General features: G+C 36.6%; 1 protein-coding gene across 1 annotated transcript in view; it reads right to left on the reverse strand.

The window, feature by feature from the left end:
• LOC136026448 (brefeldin A-inhibited guanine nucleotide-exchange protein 3-like) overlaps positions 1 to 15830 on the reverse strand; it is a 109244-nt gene that overhangs the window by 21180 nt on the left and 72234 nt on the right. The window lies entirely within an intron of this gene.

The raw sequence follows: 15830 nt of genomic DNA on the forward strand, positions 1-15830 counted from the left end.
GCCTTAATCAGTTTACTTTTACTGTACCAAACTCCCATATTGTTTTGGGTTTTCAGTAAAGCGCTAGTTTTCTATAATCCTATAAATATAGGGAAATAGGATTATTTGGTTTAATTGTACTAGGTTTATTGATATATGTTAGATAGACTGTGAATCAATAATTTTTGTTCGTTTGAAGTTCCGATGTAGCTCTTCAATTCCTTCAAAAAATTTGTTTTTAAAAATTAATCTTTGCCCGTTTTTCATTTAAATTTAATGCAAAATCAACACTGCAATGATATTTTATTTTTTTCGAGGGGGGGGGAAACACCCTAACATACGGAATAATTTCTGTTCATTAAAGTTTTAATGTCGCTCCTTACTTTCAGTTGAAAAAAACTTAATTTATGTCCGTTTTTCAAATAATGCCGAGGAATCCATGCTACACAAAATGGTGTACGTGATTTTTAAAGGTGAGCAACCTCGACAGTTAGGAAAGATTAACTATTTTTCCAAAGGAATTTTTTAAGATTTTCAAAACCTAAGTTGAAACTAGCCAGTGAACCGGGGAACCGTTAATTTGAAGAAATGCTTTCGGACGTAATGGAGATTATACAGTTTTTCAGTTCGAGATTAAATTTGTTTTAAAATATTCTTTGGCTATAGGAAGGCCTTGGTGAAACGAATTTGGTTGAATAGTGATTTTTGTGAGTGAATATTACCTATAGAGCGAAGCGAATTAGTCCATGAGCCCCACGGGCAGCGGGACGAGGTCAGTATTCTGATTGGTTGAATTGTTAGTTCATATTTATGACCTACTTTTTGTTTGCTCTTTCAGGCTTCAGGCCGAATAATCATTCAATAAATATAGAATACAGACCTCGCCCCGCAGCGGGTGGTTCATGGACTAATTCGCTTCGCTCTCGAGAATATTCACTCGCGAGAATCACTATTCAACCAAATTTGGATGTCCACTAGCCCCAGCTTTTCCACTTGAGAAATGCACCAATGGTGACATTTGCCATATGCAGATGGTGGATTTTGTAGGGAAAACGTATATATGGGCAATATCTTCTATATGAGCTTTAAAAAATCTCTCTACAATGTTTTGGTAGCCCGTTCGCCCCACCCCTTTAGAAATGGCACACCAAGCTCCATTTTAGTTTCACTTGCAGATGCCAGAGTTTATAAAAAACACGTAGATATAAAAAATTGCTTTTGAATGAGGCATTAAGCATCTCTCTATGATGTTACGGTAGCCCACTAGGGCTGCTTAAAAAAAACGGAAAAAACGAAAAAAAAAACAAAAAACAAAACAAAACGCGAGACACAAGTGCTACTGATGCAAAGGGGGGACTGTAAATTCCCTGTAAAAAGGTTTTTGACCATGCTGATTCTAAGGGTACACTTTTCATTTTGATTTGACATCCTTTTTGAGGCGTTTCAGACTTCTTTTCGAAATCACCATACATTGTTTTCATAATAAACTTTTACTTTAAAACGAATCGAAATAATAGTTACCATTCTAGAAGCAGTATCAGATGACAATTTTTTTTCACTAGGCAGTGTTTATCAAAGCGCTTTTTTAACTTTTGGTCAAAATAGGAAGTGGTTCGCTGTTTACTAGGTTGCAGCTACCCCTGCAACCATGATAAAACTGTGTCAAACTGCATCTATATCCTTGCTTTCTTAAATGTTCTCCGTTTTTAGAAATTCAAAGATACTGCTGATGTAAATTAGGATAAAACAAGTCATTGATTAATACGATCTGCAGATGGAGACCTTGATGATCTTTACAAGATCTACTATCTATTTTCTGCTAAAAAAAAAGAAAAAAAAAAATTCAAGGATTATTAAGTATATTGGGACGATTAAGAAATATTCTAAGTGCGTTCTTCTAACATACAGTGGTGCTAACTCACGAAAATTTTAGGGAAGGGGGGGGGGTAAATGTTTTTTTTCAAATCTAGGGGGTGGAGACACTTTTTTTTCAATGAAAATACCAAAAAGGGTATTTTTCAATGAAAGTATCAAAAACAGTAGAAGTAGCACTAGTAGTATGCATATAATTGCCTTAGGTCATTTAAACATCTCATCATTTCATGGAAGTTTTAACTTAGAACGCTGAGCCATTCATAGCATATTGCTGATGTCCCCTTTTGACAACTGGTATGCACATGTGTGTTTTAATCTAGTTCAGCTTCTCCCTCAACATGTGTGCTTTAATTTAATTCAACTTCTCCCTCAACATTTCCTGCGATTTTCACCCTAATATTCTCAGCATTGGCAGTTGGTCACACTAGAAATAGTACTTGTAATAGTAATAATAGTCGTGATAGAAGTAGTTGTAGTAAGATATTGTTGATGTGCCCTTTTGACAACCGGCATACATATAGCGTGTTTTTATTTAGTTCAACTTTCCCCTCGGCGTTTCTGCGATTTTAACCTTAATATCCACAGCCTTAGTAGTATTCACCTTATAAATAGTACTTGTAAGACCAGTAGCAGTTATGGAGTAGTAGTAGTAGTAATAATAGTAGTAGCGTACGTATATTGCCTTTTCGTCAATTGATCATATCACTTATAATTCCCTGAAATTTCAAGTTAATACTCTGAGTCATTCTGTGATACTCCCTTTTGACAACCCTCAAAAAAGTGTGTTTTGATTTAGTTCAACACTACCCACAACATTCCCTGCAAGATTCACCTGAACGCCATTGACCTTTTTGAACACAAAAGATCAAACATTCACCTCTTTCCCGATAACAAATACGATATACACACAACGGGCGCATTATATGACTTACAGCCCTTGCCCCAAGAATTGTGAAGAAGGGGGTGCCATCACTAAAGACATAATTTTGGACCTTTTAACTATCCTGAGCAAGACGGCTTTCCTAAAATTTTGATTAGATGTCTTTTGGGAGAATCGATGCGTAAGAAGGAAGCTGATTGCCCTCTAATGACTTCTGACTCTTAAAAGGCACTAGAAGTTTTAATTTCCAATCGAATGAGCCCCTTCCAAAGTTTCTACGATAACTCTTTCCATACAAAGTGCATTAGTAAAAAGAAACGCTGTGCCCACATTGCTCTTTGATTAGGCATCACTATTGCGCTGCCTAGGCAAAGTGCGATGTGGACACAACGTTTATCTGTGAACAATTATCTGGGAACAACTTTTATCTGTGAACAATTTTCTGTGACCGATATTTATCTCTGAACAATGACTAATTTACCTAATTTAGGGCCATAGCCCTTGAGGCTGCGGAGGCGATCTCAACCCCAGAGACATCCTTATTAGACGTTTTACGTTATTGAACGCAATGAGTCTATCGATTTTTTCATCCACTAACATAAGGATTACGGTAGGGTCGGAGCAGAAAAGAGGAGAGGGGAGGCGGGTTTCCCTTTAATCACCTTCAGGTGTAACGAGACTCTTGGTCGGAACCTGTTTTGTGGGGAACCAATATTTTGTTTGTATTTTTATTTCTGCCCTGGGCTTCCCTTCTCAATTGGGATCCCATTCAAGAAAATTGGTAGGTTTTTGGCCCTTATTGGGGAACAACTTTTGTTTTAGGGGGACATTACCCCGGCAGACTTTTTTGTGATTAGGAAGAATTTTACATTCGCTTCCTCTTGACCCCAGGACTTACGGCTGTAAGTTCGCGCATCTAACAAAAAAACAGCCACCAAGATGGCATGGGAGGTGAGCTGGCAGTGAAGGAGCATGAGGGGGAGAGAAAACGGGAACTTCAATTTTTCTATTGGTGGGAACAGCAAAAAATTTCGTGTCTTTAATCCGTCTAAACGTCTCTGCGCCATAATCCCATGTAGAAAATAGAATTTATTTGCGTCTAAGTAGCGAGGTAAATCAAAAAACACTATGTCATACCAGGTTATCAAAATAGTATATCATCTTGGGAATGGCTTCGGGTATGAAGTTGTAACTTTAGTGTAGGGTGGGGGAGGGACAAATGGACCTAAAAACGTGGCAAGGGTAGGTGGTAGTGAGGTTTGAGTGAAATATTTTTTACGATCAACTTGTAGCTTTGCTTTATAAGCCCCTACGGGATCTATAGTCTATTCCAATTTAAGTGTCAAGGTAAATCAAAAGACACTGTGTGCTACCAGGTGATAAAAACAAGTTATTTGCAACATCCTGGGAATAGCTTTGGGGATCAAGCTGATACTGTCAGGGCCTAGATTATCCGGGCGTGTGCTTTCTCGAGCATTGGAGGGGAGGGCAAGTGGACCAGGAAGCTTGAATTGGGAGTAGGAGCGCAAACGGGACGATTCTAAAAAATTTGATCTTCAATCTGTCTAGAAATTTTAGCATTAAGAGCCCCTGTTTGAATAGGACCTATGTGCGGTAAAGCAGCAATATAGACAGAAAGTAACCACACGTACCCAGTTTATCAATATAGTATATCCGTATTAATGTATGAACAGCTTAGGGAAGTGAGTTGAAATTTCCAGAGGGTACTGGAGCAAGGTGACCTCAAAATTCGACTTCGGGGAGGAGAAAAGTTAGACTGAAAGAAAACAACTATCCAGGCTATCACAATGGCCTGTTTCCACAATTTTGGGATCGACATATGACATTGAGATTGAAATTTTGTGTTTAGAGGGAGGGAACGAGAGGCCAGCAAATATGCGTCTTCGATTTGCTCGAAGTTTCGGCATTAATAGCTTCAGTGAAACTTTGAGTCTGCTTACAGTCAAGTTGTGAGGTAAGTAAAAAGAAAACACCATATTGTCCTAGGCTATCAAAATAGCTCATCTCTAGTATTGCGGGAACAAATGAGGGGGGGGGAGCGTGCTGATATAAGAAAAAATTCAGGGACTTTTCGGGAAATGGAAGGTTACTTAATAGGGAATCACATGGTTTTGCACTTATAAGTGCAAAACCATTTTTATTGCCCAAATATTGGTTCGTCCCAAAAACATCCAAACACTTTTTTTTCAAAGTTTTGAACCTAAATTCGCCAGCTGTTAGGTCAAGGGGCACAATTACCCATAACAATACTGAAAAACAATTTATTTCACCAAAAAATGGCCCAAAATTTTTACCGATCAGCTAGGGTTCACACTATTTTTGTGCAACTCAGTTACTTGACTTACTATACTTCCGAAACTTAATTTTGAAAAAAAAAATTTCTTGTGAATGACATTCCGTTTAAAGAGCAAATACATTTAAAGAGCAAAACAGATACAAAATAATGTTGCAGTGATGTTAGGCTACATATTGCATAAAAGATGTTGTATTCAGACAAAATTTTTTATGTATATGCTAACCAAAAAAAAATAACAAACCAAAAAAAGACACCGAGTTAAAGGCCTTTTAAGTACCCTTCAAGCGGCCCCACGTAAAATTTCGAATAACAAAATTTAAATATCACGAGGGGACATTAGGATTACCTGAATTGCCTAGGTGGGGCAGGGTCCAAACTTGGTTGGAAACCACTGCCCTAGAGCAAAAGACTAGTTAATTTTAATTTTTGTTTGTCTAAATGGCCATCTCAAAATTTTGATCGGAAAATTTTTAGAAAAAGAGACAGGGGAGGGGGTCTAATTACCCTCCAATTTTTCGGTCACTTAAAAAGGGAACTGGAACTTTAAATTTTATTTGTGAACGTTTTTATTAGTAATAGATATACTTAACTTACGAATTAACTTACGTAGCGAACTCCTATATTCGTATTTTTATTACGTAAATGAGGGGGTTTTCCCAATCGTCAATACCTCGGTCTTTACACTAAGGTTCAAATTTTGTTCCAATTCTTTTAAAATGACCCCCGAATCACAAAGAGTTTAATTAGAATCAATAGCTCTTATGAAAGTACGAAAAAAAGCTTTAGCGTAAAGAGCGAGGCATTAACGAGACGGCGAACTCCCTCATACACGTAATAATTTCTGTTAGTCTTAAGTTTTAATGTTGCTCCTTACTTTCAGTTGAAAAAAAATTGCTTTTTTATTTAATTTCTGATCGTTTTCCAATAATACTGGGAAATCGCCTCCTTCATGGAAAATTCCCCATGAAAAAATCCTCTCACGTAACCTTCTCCCCCGACAAAAATCTCCACCAGAAAAAAATCCATCCTGAAGACGTCTGTGTACTTCCCAATTACCAATACTATATGTAACAATGGGCAAGGTTTACAACTTGTAGCCATTCCCCAGGGGACTGTGGGGGATTAAGTCATCCTACAGGACGTAGTCATTAGATTTTTCAACTACGCTGAACAAAATGGTTATCTCAAAATTTAGATCAGATAACTTTGGGGAAAAATGAGCACGAGAACTTTTAATTTCCATTCGAATGAGCCTACTCACGGTATTCTAGAACCACCGGCTCAATACGATCACCCCTGGAAAGAAAAATAAATAAACAAGCAAATATATATATATATATATATATATATATATATATATATATATATATATATATATATATATATATATATATATATATATATATATATATATATATATATATATATATATCACGCATCCCTGATCTTTTTTCTGGCAAAAAAGACAAAATTCCATATTTTTGCAGAGAGGAGCTTGAAATCTCTACAGTAGGGTTCTCTGATACGCTGAATTCGACACTCTGATTTTCATTAAGATTCTATGACTTTTAGGGGGTGTTTCCCCTTTTTTCGAAAGTAAGGCAAATATTCTCAGACTCGTAATTTTTGTTGGGTAAGACTAAACTTGATCAAACTTATATATTTGAAACTAGCATAAAAATCCAATTATTTAAAATAAATCTATTGGTGTCAGAATTTAACTTTTTAGAGTTTTGGTTACTATTGAGCCGGGCCGCTCCTTGCTTACAGTTCTTTACCTTGAACTGTTTGAAAAAGATGTTAAAAAAAGGATTGTATAGATTCATGAGCCCCAAAATAGGCAAAACTTTATTTTCTCCAACTGGTTTGACTTTTTGCGATAAGTAGACCGGACCTACAGAAAGAAGCCCACAAGGAGGACAACACACTTTGGCTAAAGTCCTACTCCTATTTGCAGTAATGTCATTTCATTCTAAGTCTAATTTGATTATTAATTTAATTTGTGTTCTTTTTAGTATTTATTTACTAATCAATAGGAGTGTTTGCTATCTTCCTGCTTGAGTGATTATTCATTTTTTTCGTTCTAAGTTCGAATTATAATAAGCCTTTATGTCTGCCCATCTTAGGTTTTAGTACAGGTTTTTGCTCTTTTTTGGGGGAATCGTTTCTTAAATCAATACCAGTATAGAATAGTTTGCATTTTCAAAATAATCAATTTTGAAAATAGTGCCTTGTCAATACGCTAGACACAACACCCACCCCCCAAGACTAGTTTCAGAAACGTATAATTAAGATGACTAGAGACAAAAGTTGAAATAGTGGTAACGGAGGCTGTAACCACTCGGTACCACAAAGGTGTACCAGGTCTAAAAACTCTATGGTCGTCATTACTAGTTCCAAATGTAGACTTTTTTTTAGGGAGAATTGTATGAATAGAAAAGTCAAGCAATAAGTGACAGAAATCGGCGCACTTGGATGAACAACCTCACTGTGCATAAGATCTTCAGAATGAGTATCTAGCAAAAGCAGGAAGTGATTCAGAGATGTTCCTGAAAGTAAATTAAGTGGTAATCCATATTTACCCACGTCAAAGCAAGGATTGCAGACTTTGCGCATGGCTGAATAGAATAAAAGTATTGCTGTCCATCAACATAATTCAAAGCTTCTCACTAGAATTTCGTGTTTACAAACAAATTCTTGACCGCTTCTGTCAAGTTTTACATGACACTTCGCAGATATTACTTCCTCGTCAAAGGAAGTGTTGAGTTCATGCACGGGTGCCAATGAAGGGAAGAAAAAATCGAGGAAGATACGATGATTTGATAGTAAAAAAGATTGCCAGAGCTCGCGTGCTCTTTATGACAGTCGTGTGTGCGGTTCTTCGTTCTGAGATTGACTTGGTTAACATACTTTGTAGATCTCATTTGATAAACTTTAATTAGTCACTGCCTATACGTTGTTACGTCTAGTATATTAAAGAAGCGGAAACGGACAAAGATTCAGTGATAATGCAAACCTAAGCACAAAAAACAACCCACTCAGAATTAAAAGCGGATGCTTAGGGGCCAGCAAAATCTTTCTTCAGTTCTACGCTTGTTTTGCTAACCTTATTGATCACAGGGCAGCAGAAAAAAAAGGGTTCCAAGGTTTTTAAGCTGATGTATGTTATTTTTGGAATGCTGAATCTAAACATGAAATCAGTTTTTTTGCATTAACTATACGTTCTGAAATATACCACAATTAAGTTTACTGTAAAATCATACTATATATCAAAGATGTAAAATTATATAATACCTAGTTCCTATATTTTTACCTATTTGTAACATGTTTTGCTAATTTTTGAGATGCTAAATCCAAATATGAAATCTGTTTTCTCCATCAGCTATACTTTTGAAATATACCATTGTCATTTATAATCAAGTTTACTGTTGAGTTACTCGTTAAATATCAAAGATGTAAAATGAACTAATAACTAGTTCATGTATTTGTATATATTTGTAATGAGTTTTACTAACGTATTCGCTGAATCCAGGTATAGAACCCTTGTTTTTTGCATATGTTTTATATGTGTCAATAAAACAAATTATATAATAACTTGTCCTTCCATTCTATCTATTTGTAATAGAAAAAAAAACAAGTTTTTTTAACTGAAAGTAAGGAGCAACATTAAAACTAAAAACAAACAGAAATTACTTTGTATATGAAAGGGGCTGCTTCCTCATCAACACTCCGCTCTTTACGCTAAAGTTTGACTCTTTCTCTCAACTCTACTCTTTAAAACAGTAAAAAACTTTCAAACAGTTCGTGGTAACGAACTGTAGTAAGGAGCGACCCGGCTCAATAGTAACCAAAACTAAAAAAAATGGAATTTTGACACCAATAGCTACATCAAAAGAATCGTATTTTAATGCTGATTTTAAATATATAAGTTTAATCAAGTTTAGTCTTACCCATCAAAAGTTACGAGCCTGAGAAATTTGCCTTTTTTTAGAAAATAGGGGAAAACACCCCCTAAAAGTCACAGAATCTTAACGAAAATCAAACCATCAGATTCAGCGTATCAGAGAACCCTATTGTAGAAGTTTCAAGCTCCTATCTACAAAAATGTGGAATTTTATATTTTTTGCCAGAAGGCAGATCACGGATGCGTGTTTATTTGTTTTTTTTTTCCAGGGTTGATCGTATCGATCCAACGGTCCTAGAATGCTGCGAGAGGGCTTATTCTAACGGAAATGAATAGTTCTAGTGCCCTTTTTAAGTGATCAAAAAAATTGGAGGGCACCTAGGCTCCCTCCAACGCTAATTATTTTCCCAAAGCCAACGGATCAAAATTCTGAGATAGCGATTTTATTCAGCTTAGTCGAAAAACCTTATAACTATGTCTTTGGGGACCACTTACTCTCCCACAGTCTCCGTGGGAGGGGCTACAAGTTAAAAACTTTGACCAGTGCTTACATATAGTAATGGTTATTGGGAAGTGTAAAGACGTTTTCAGGGGGATTTTTTGTTTGGGGAGGGGGAGCGAGAAGAGGAGGATATGTTGGGGAATATGTTTGGGGAACTTTCCACCGAGGAATTTGTCATGGGGAAAAAAATTTCCATGAAGGAAGCGCAGGACTTTCTAGCATTATTAAAAAAAAACACAATGAAAAAATAAATATGAAAAAGTTTTTTTCAACTGGAACTAAGGAGCAGCATTAAAACTTAAAACGAACGGAAATTATTACGCATATGAGGGGCTCACCTCCTCCTAATGCTTCGCTCTTTACGCTAAAGTATTTCTAGTAATTTCAACTAATTATTCAACGGCTTTTGTGATTCAGGGGTCATTTTTAATGAATTGGGACAAAATTTAAGCTTTAGTGTAAAGAGCGAGGTACTGACGAGGGGGTGAACCCCCTCATATATGTAATAAAAACATGAGAATACAAAAATTCGTTACATTAGCTAATTTATAAGTTAGGTATATCTTTTACTAACAAAAACATTCGGAAAAATTAACAGTTCTAGTTTCCTTTTTAAGTTAAAAAATCGGAGGGCAACTAAGCTTCCTCCCCCACTCCTTTTTTCTCAAAATAATTCGATCAAAACTATGAGAAAAGCATTTAGCCAAAAAAAAAAAAAAAAAAAAAAAAAAAAAAAAAAAAAAAAAAAAAAAAAAAAAAAAAAAAAAAATTTGGTTTGAATTATTCCTCTGCGGAGAGCCAAAATCAAAACATGCATTAATTCAAAAACGTTCACAAATTATATAAAAAAAAAACAAGTTTTTTTTAACTGAAAGTAAGGATCGACATTAAAACTTAAAACGAACAGAAATTACTTCCTATATGAAAGGGGCTGCTTCCTCATCAACGTCCTGCTCTTTACGCTTAAGTTTTCTACTGCTTTAAAAAGTATAGTTGAGAGAAAGAGCCAAACTTTAGCGTAAAGAGTAGGACGTTGATGAGGAAGCAGCCCCTTTCATATACGATGTAAATTTCTGTTCGTTTTAAGTTTTAATGTCGCTCCTTACTTTCAGTTAAAAAAACTTGTTTCTTATTTAATAGCGTAAAGAGCGGGGCATTGATGAGGAAGCAGCCCCTTTCACATACGAAGTAATTTCTCAGTAAGTAATCTCACGAAGTAAGTAATCAAGTAATCTTACAAAGTTATCTCAGAATTTTGATTTGTTGACTTTGAAAAAAAATAATTAGCGTGGGAGGGGGCCTAGGTGCCCTCCAATTTTTTGGTCACTTAAAAAGGGCACTAGAACTTTTCATTTCAGTTAGATTGAGCCCTCTCGCAACATTCTAGGACCACTGGGTCGATACGATAACCCATGGAAAAAAAAAAACAAAAAAAAACAAACAAACAAATAAACACACATCCGTGATCTGCCTTCTGGCAAAAAAAACAACAAAATTTGACATTTTTTTAGATAGGAGCTTGAAACTTCTCATAACTTTTGATGAGTAAGACTAAACTTGATGAAACTTATATATTCAAAATCAGCATTAAAACGCGATTCTTTTGATGTAGCTATTGGTATCAAAATTCTACTTTTAGAGTTTTGGTTACTATTGAGCCGGGTCGCTCCTTACTACAGTTCGTTACCACGAACTGTTTGATATCTCTTGCAACTATATTTTTAGGATAGTGACTATATTTTCATGAACTCAGTATTTATCCATTTGTCTGTTTGTAATGCGTTTTGCGAACACATTTTTGGCATGCTGGATCCAAAATCCACAATTATGGTTTAGTAATGGTAAACATTCAATTGTTTTATTAATTTCACACATCTTTAAAAATTTGATCTCTTAGCCAAAAACTAATGTCATAATAGAATTCAGCTCATTAAATAAATATTAAATTAGCACCAAGATATGAGGCATCAAAACCACTCTTGCATATTGAAGCAAAACTATCAGGATTAATAAAGGACAGGACATTGTGCGTAAGAGTGCTAGTGTTAATGCTATAAGTAAAGATCACCACACAGTAAAATTTTTTGCTATTGTAAAGCTGAAATTTAGGAAGGACAACTTAGTTTCTAGGTGGATACTATGTTGATAGTCTCAAGAATGAAAATATCTGAGGAACTTTACACAAATTAGTGCTATGAGGGAGAATAACACATGGTGCATAATGTTATGAGTATTGCTTTGTAAGAGAATAACATTGCAGAGGTTAAATTAGGAAATGAGGCTAGAGGCTGGTATAATATTAAATCAGGAGTTAAGCAAGGCTGTATCCTATCCCCATTTCTATCGATCATTTTGATGGACCTTGTCCGAAAGAGCACAGCAAAGGCAATGCGATGACACGGGATCAATCTGGGATATAAAACTCTCTTAGACTTGACTTATGCTGTTGGTTTAAGAATCCTAGATGAAAACGTTGGCAAAATGAATGCACTTTTTGAAGTTTTGAGAGTTCAGGTAGCAAGAACTGGTTTGAAAGTTAATGTCTAAGTAGACCAAGTCGCTAAGATTAGGAATAAGTGAAGGTATTTAGGTGATTCTGGGCAACGAGAAGATCGATCTAGTGGACAGCTTCAGTTACCTAGGTAGTATTATTAGTAAAAAAAAAACATAGGGGCCGTATATATTAAAAGTAGAATGGCTAAGACCGACGGTGTTTTTTCACAGTTTCATACAGTTAAAAAGAATAGGAAGATAAATCTGCGAACCAAGATTAGAGATTTGGAAAATACAGTGATGACAGTGGTCAGCTGGTTTTACAGCGTGGGCACTCCGAAAGACAGATGAGGATTTTCTTGATGTTTTCTACATAAATTACCAACGGATTGTTTTGGGTACTCGACTGACTGACTGTATTTCATTTAGTCAGCTGTGCGAAAAACATGGTTCAACCCTGCTTTCTAGGGCTATTATGAGAGAACGGTTGAGATGGCTAGGACATGTTCTGTGGAGGAAGAATGACAGAATACCAAAGATCATTCCTGTCAGCCAACCATCCAGGGTAAACAAAAAGAATGTCATCCCCAAACGGTGAGGGAAGTTTTGAATAAAATGGGATGGAGGAGAATCGTGCGTGACTATTTTGGCTCCAGGCGGCATGATGATGCAGTGAGTTATTGGTATTAGTAATACAAAACTGGATTTAATTTGACAATAGAGAATATGGGAGTCAGGGTTGCTAAAACTGTCAGTTCCTAAAGTGCTAAAATTGCCCAAATGTGAGTGCTACACAGGGATTTTCGGTGCTACACAAAAAGATTGGCTGTAATAGTGTTAAAAATAGCACTTTCGCGCTACGGATGGTAACACTGATGGGAGCAAGCGTTTACCACTTCCATAAAAATGCCCCCCCCAGAAAATACTCTCAGTTTTGATGTAATGAGCACCCTCCGAAGTTTATGCGACAACGAGGTTTTTACGATGGAGGTGGGAATGAGGAAGAGGCATCCTCCTTCTATATGGGATAAATTCTGCTCACGTTGGGTTTTAATATTACTCTTTATTTTCATAATAAGTGTAGACCAGAAATATTCCCAGCAATCAAGGGATTAAATTTCACATTTATAATGCGTTTTATAAGTTGTTTTTACAAACCAAAAAATTTCTGTATTTATATAAAGTCTCAATGAGAGTTTGGGATATTTTGGCATTAAAATTCACCCTTTGATAAAATAACAAGAGCTAAGAGCTCATATGGCACTTGTGACGAGGCCGGAAGAGACAAGAGCCAAGAGCTCATATGGTATGAGCTCTAGCAAAACCCGAACAATCCACAGATTGATTTAAAAGGAAAAACAGAGGCTTAATACCGGTCAGGATTTAAAATAAGAGCTCTGAGTTACGAGGTCCTTCTAAATATCAAAATTCATTAAGATCCGATAACCCACTCGTAAGTTAAAAATGCCTCAGTTTTTCTTATTTTTCCTCTCCCTTCAGCCCCGCAGATGGGCGAATCCGGGAAAAACGACTTTATCAAGTCAATTTGTGCAGCTCCCTGACACGCCTACCAATTTTCATCGTCCTAGCACGTCCAGAAGCACCAGAATAGCCAAAGCACTGAACCACACCCCTTAACTCCCCCCAAAGAGAGCGGATCCAGTACGGTTACGCCAATCACGCATCTACGACATTTGCCTATTCTAACTACCAAGTCTCATCCCGATTTCTCCACTCTAAGCATTTTTCAAGATTTCCGGTTTCTCCTTCCAACTCCCCCCAATGTCAACAGATCTGGTCAAGATTTGAAATAAGAGCTCTGAGACATGAGTTCCTTCTAAATATCAAATTTTATTAAGATCCGGTCACCCGTTCTTAAGTTAAAAATACCTCAATTTCTCTAATTTTTTCAAATTAACCCCCCTCAGCTCCTCCAAAGAGAACAGATCCGTCCCAATTATGCCAATCATGTATCTATAACTTGTACTAATTCTTCCCATCAAGTTTCATCCCGATCTCTCCACTCTAGGCGTCTTCCAAGAATTCCGGTTTCCAAGATTTCTGTCCCCCCCCAGCCCCCTATATCTCCGGATCCGAATGGTGCATCTGCGACATAAGATCCTTCTATATATCACGTTTCATTAAGATCTGATCTCCCATTCGTAAGATAAAGATACCTCAATTTTCACGTTTTCCAAGAATTCCGGTTTCCCCCTCAAACTCCCCTAATGATTTTGGATCTGGTCGGGATTTAAAATGAGAGCTCTAAAGCACAAGATCCTTCTAAATGTCAAATTTTAATAAGATCTGATCACCCGTTCGTAAGTTACAAATAATTTATTTTTTCTAATTTTTCCGAATTACTCCCCCCCCCCCCAACACCACCAAAGAGAGCAGATCCGGTCTGGTTATGTCAGTCACGTATTTTGGACTTGTTTTTATTCTTCCCACCAAGTTTCATCGTGATCTCTCCGCTTTAAGAGTTTTCCAAGATATCCACCCCCCCCCTAATGACATTGGATCCAGTCGGGATTTACAATAAGATATCTGAGTTACGAGGTCCTTTTAAATATGATATTTCATTAATATCCGATCACTCCTTCGAAAGTTCAAAATACCTTATTTTTCTAATTTTTCAGAATTATCCTTCCCCCTCAACTCCGTCAAATAGAGCAGATCCGTTCCGGATATGTCAATCACGTATCTAGGACATCTGCTTATTTTCCACCAAGTTTTATCTCGATCCCTCCACTCTAAGCGTTTTCCAAGATTATAGGCCCCCCCCCAATGTCATCAGATCCGGTCGGGATTTAAAAAAGAGCTCTGAGACACGATATACTTCTAAATATCAAATATCATTAAGATCCGATCACCCGCTCGTAAGTTGAAAATACCTCATTTTTCTAATTTTTCCGATTTAACCGTCACCCACTCCCCCCCCCCAGATGGTCAAGTCGGGGAAACGACAATTTCTAATTTAATTTGGTCTCGTTCCTGATGTGCCTGCCAAATTTCATCGTCCTAGCTTACCTGAAAGTACCTAAACTAGCAAACGGGACCAAAAGACCGACAGACAGAAATCGTGATCGTTATATATCACTTGGTAAATACCAACTGCCATGTAACAGCACTTTGTGCAATCTGGTTGCAAAAAAGGTCTATCGATAGTATCTAGGGGACGGCTAACGGTATTAAGTTTAAACTTTCAGGATATATCGATGAGTGGATGGAAGGCGACAAGGGCCCATCTCATGTTCTTTTTGAGCTGCCTTCCCTCCAAAGACTGCCGATCAAAATTTTAATAGGCATCAATAATGACGAAGACCACACTGCCTTTCCATAATACAACAACAAAAGAGAGAATAATGAGGACTTTTTTTCCCAAGACAGTGAACCAACAAAACCTATTTGAATATTTCGGCCCTATATCTTGAGTCTTGGCTGAACTTTTCGTTAAGAAGTAATGCTGCCAAGGCTATTTTAAAATATATATAAAAAATAGATTTTTAACTGAGAACTTTTATTGTAAGTGTTTTATTGTTTTTTATTTTTTCTTTGCTGAAGACGGCCCTTAGATATAGGGCCAAAATATTCAAATAGGTTTTGTTGGTTCACTGTCTTGGAAAAAAAATCCTCATTATTCTCTCTTTTGTTGTTGTATTAATAGGCATCTTGTTCAAAACAGTCTAGAGGTCAAATAACTATACCTTCGAGAATGACATAACACACAACAGCCCATGAAACTAGGGTTGTGAGCTATGCAAGTTGCCAATTCTTCATATATAGGGTTTGTTAAGGGGAAAAGAAGGCACGTTTGATCTTAGGTTTCCAAAAAGGCTTAGAACTTTCGGGAAATGTTGGGGGTTTCGAACAGAATAAA

This window comes from Artemia franciscana, chromosome 4 (assembly GCF_032884065.1).
Source record: "Artemia franciscana chromosome 4, ASM3288406v1, whole genome shotgun sequence".
Taxonomy (NCBI): Eukaryota; Metazoa; Arthropoda; class Branchiopoda; order Anostraca; family Artemiidae; genus Artemia; species Artemia franciscana.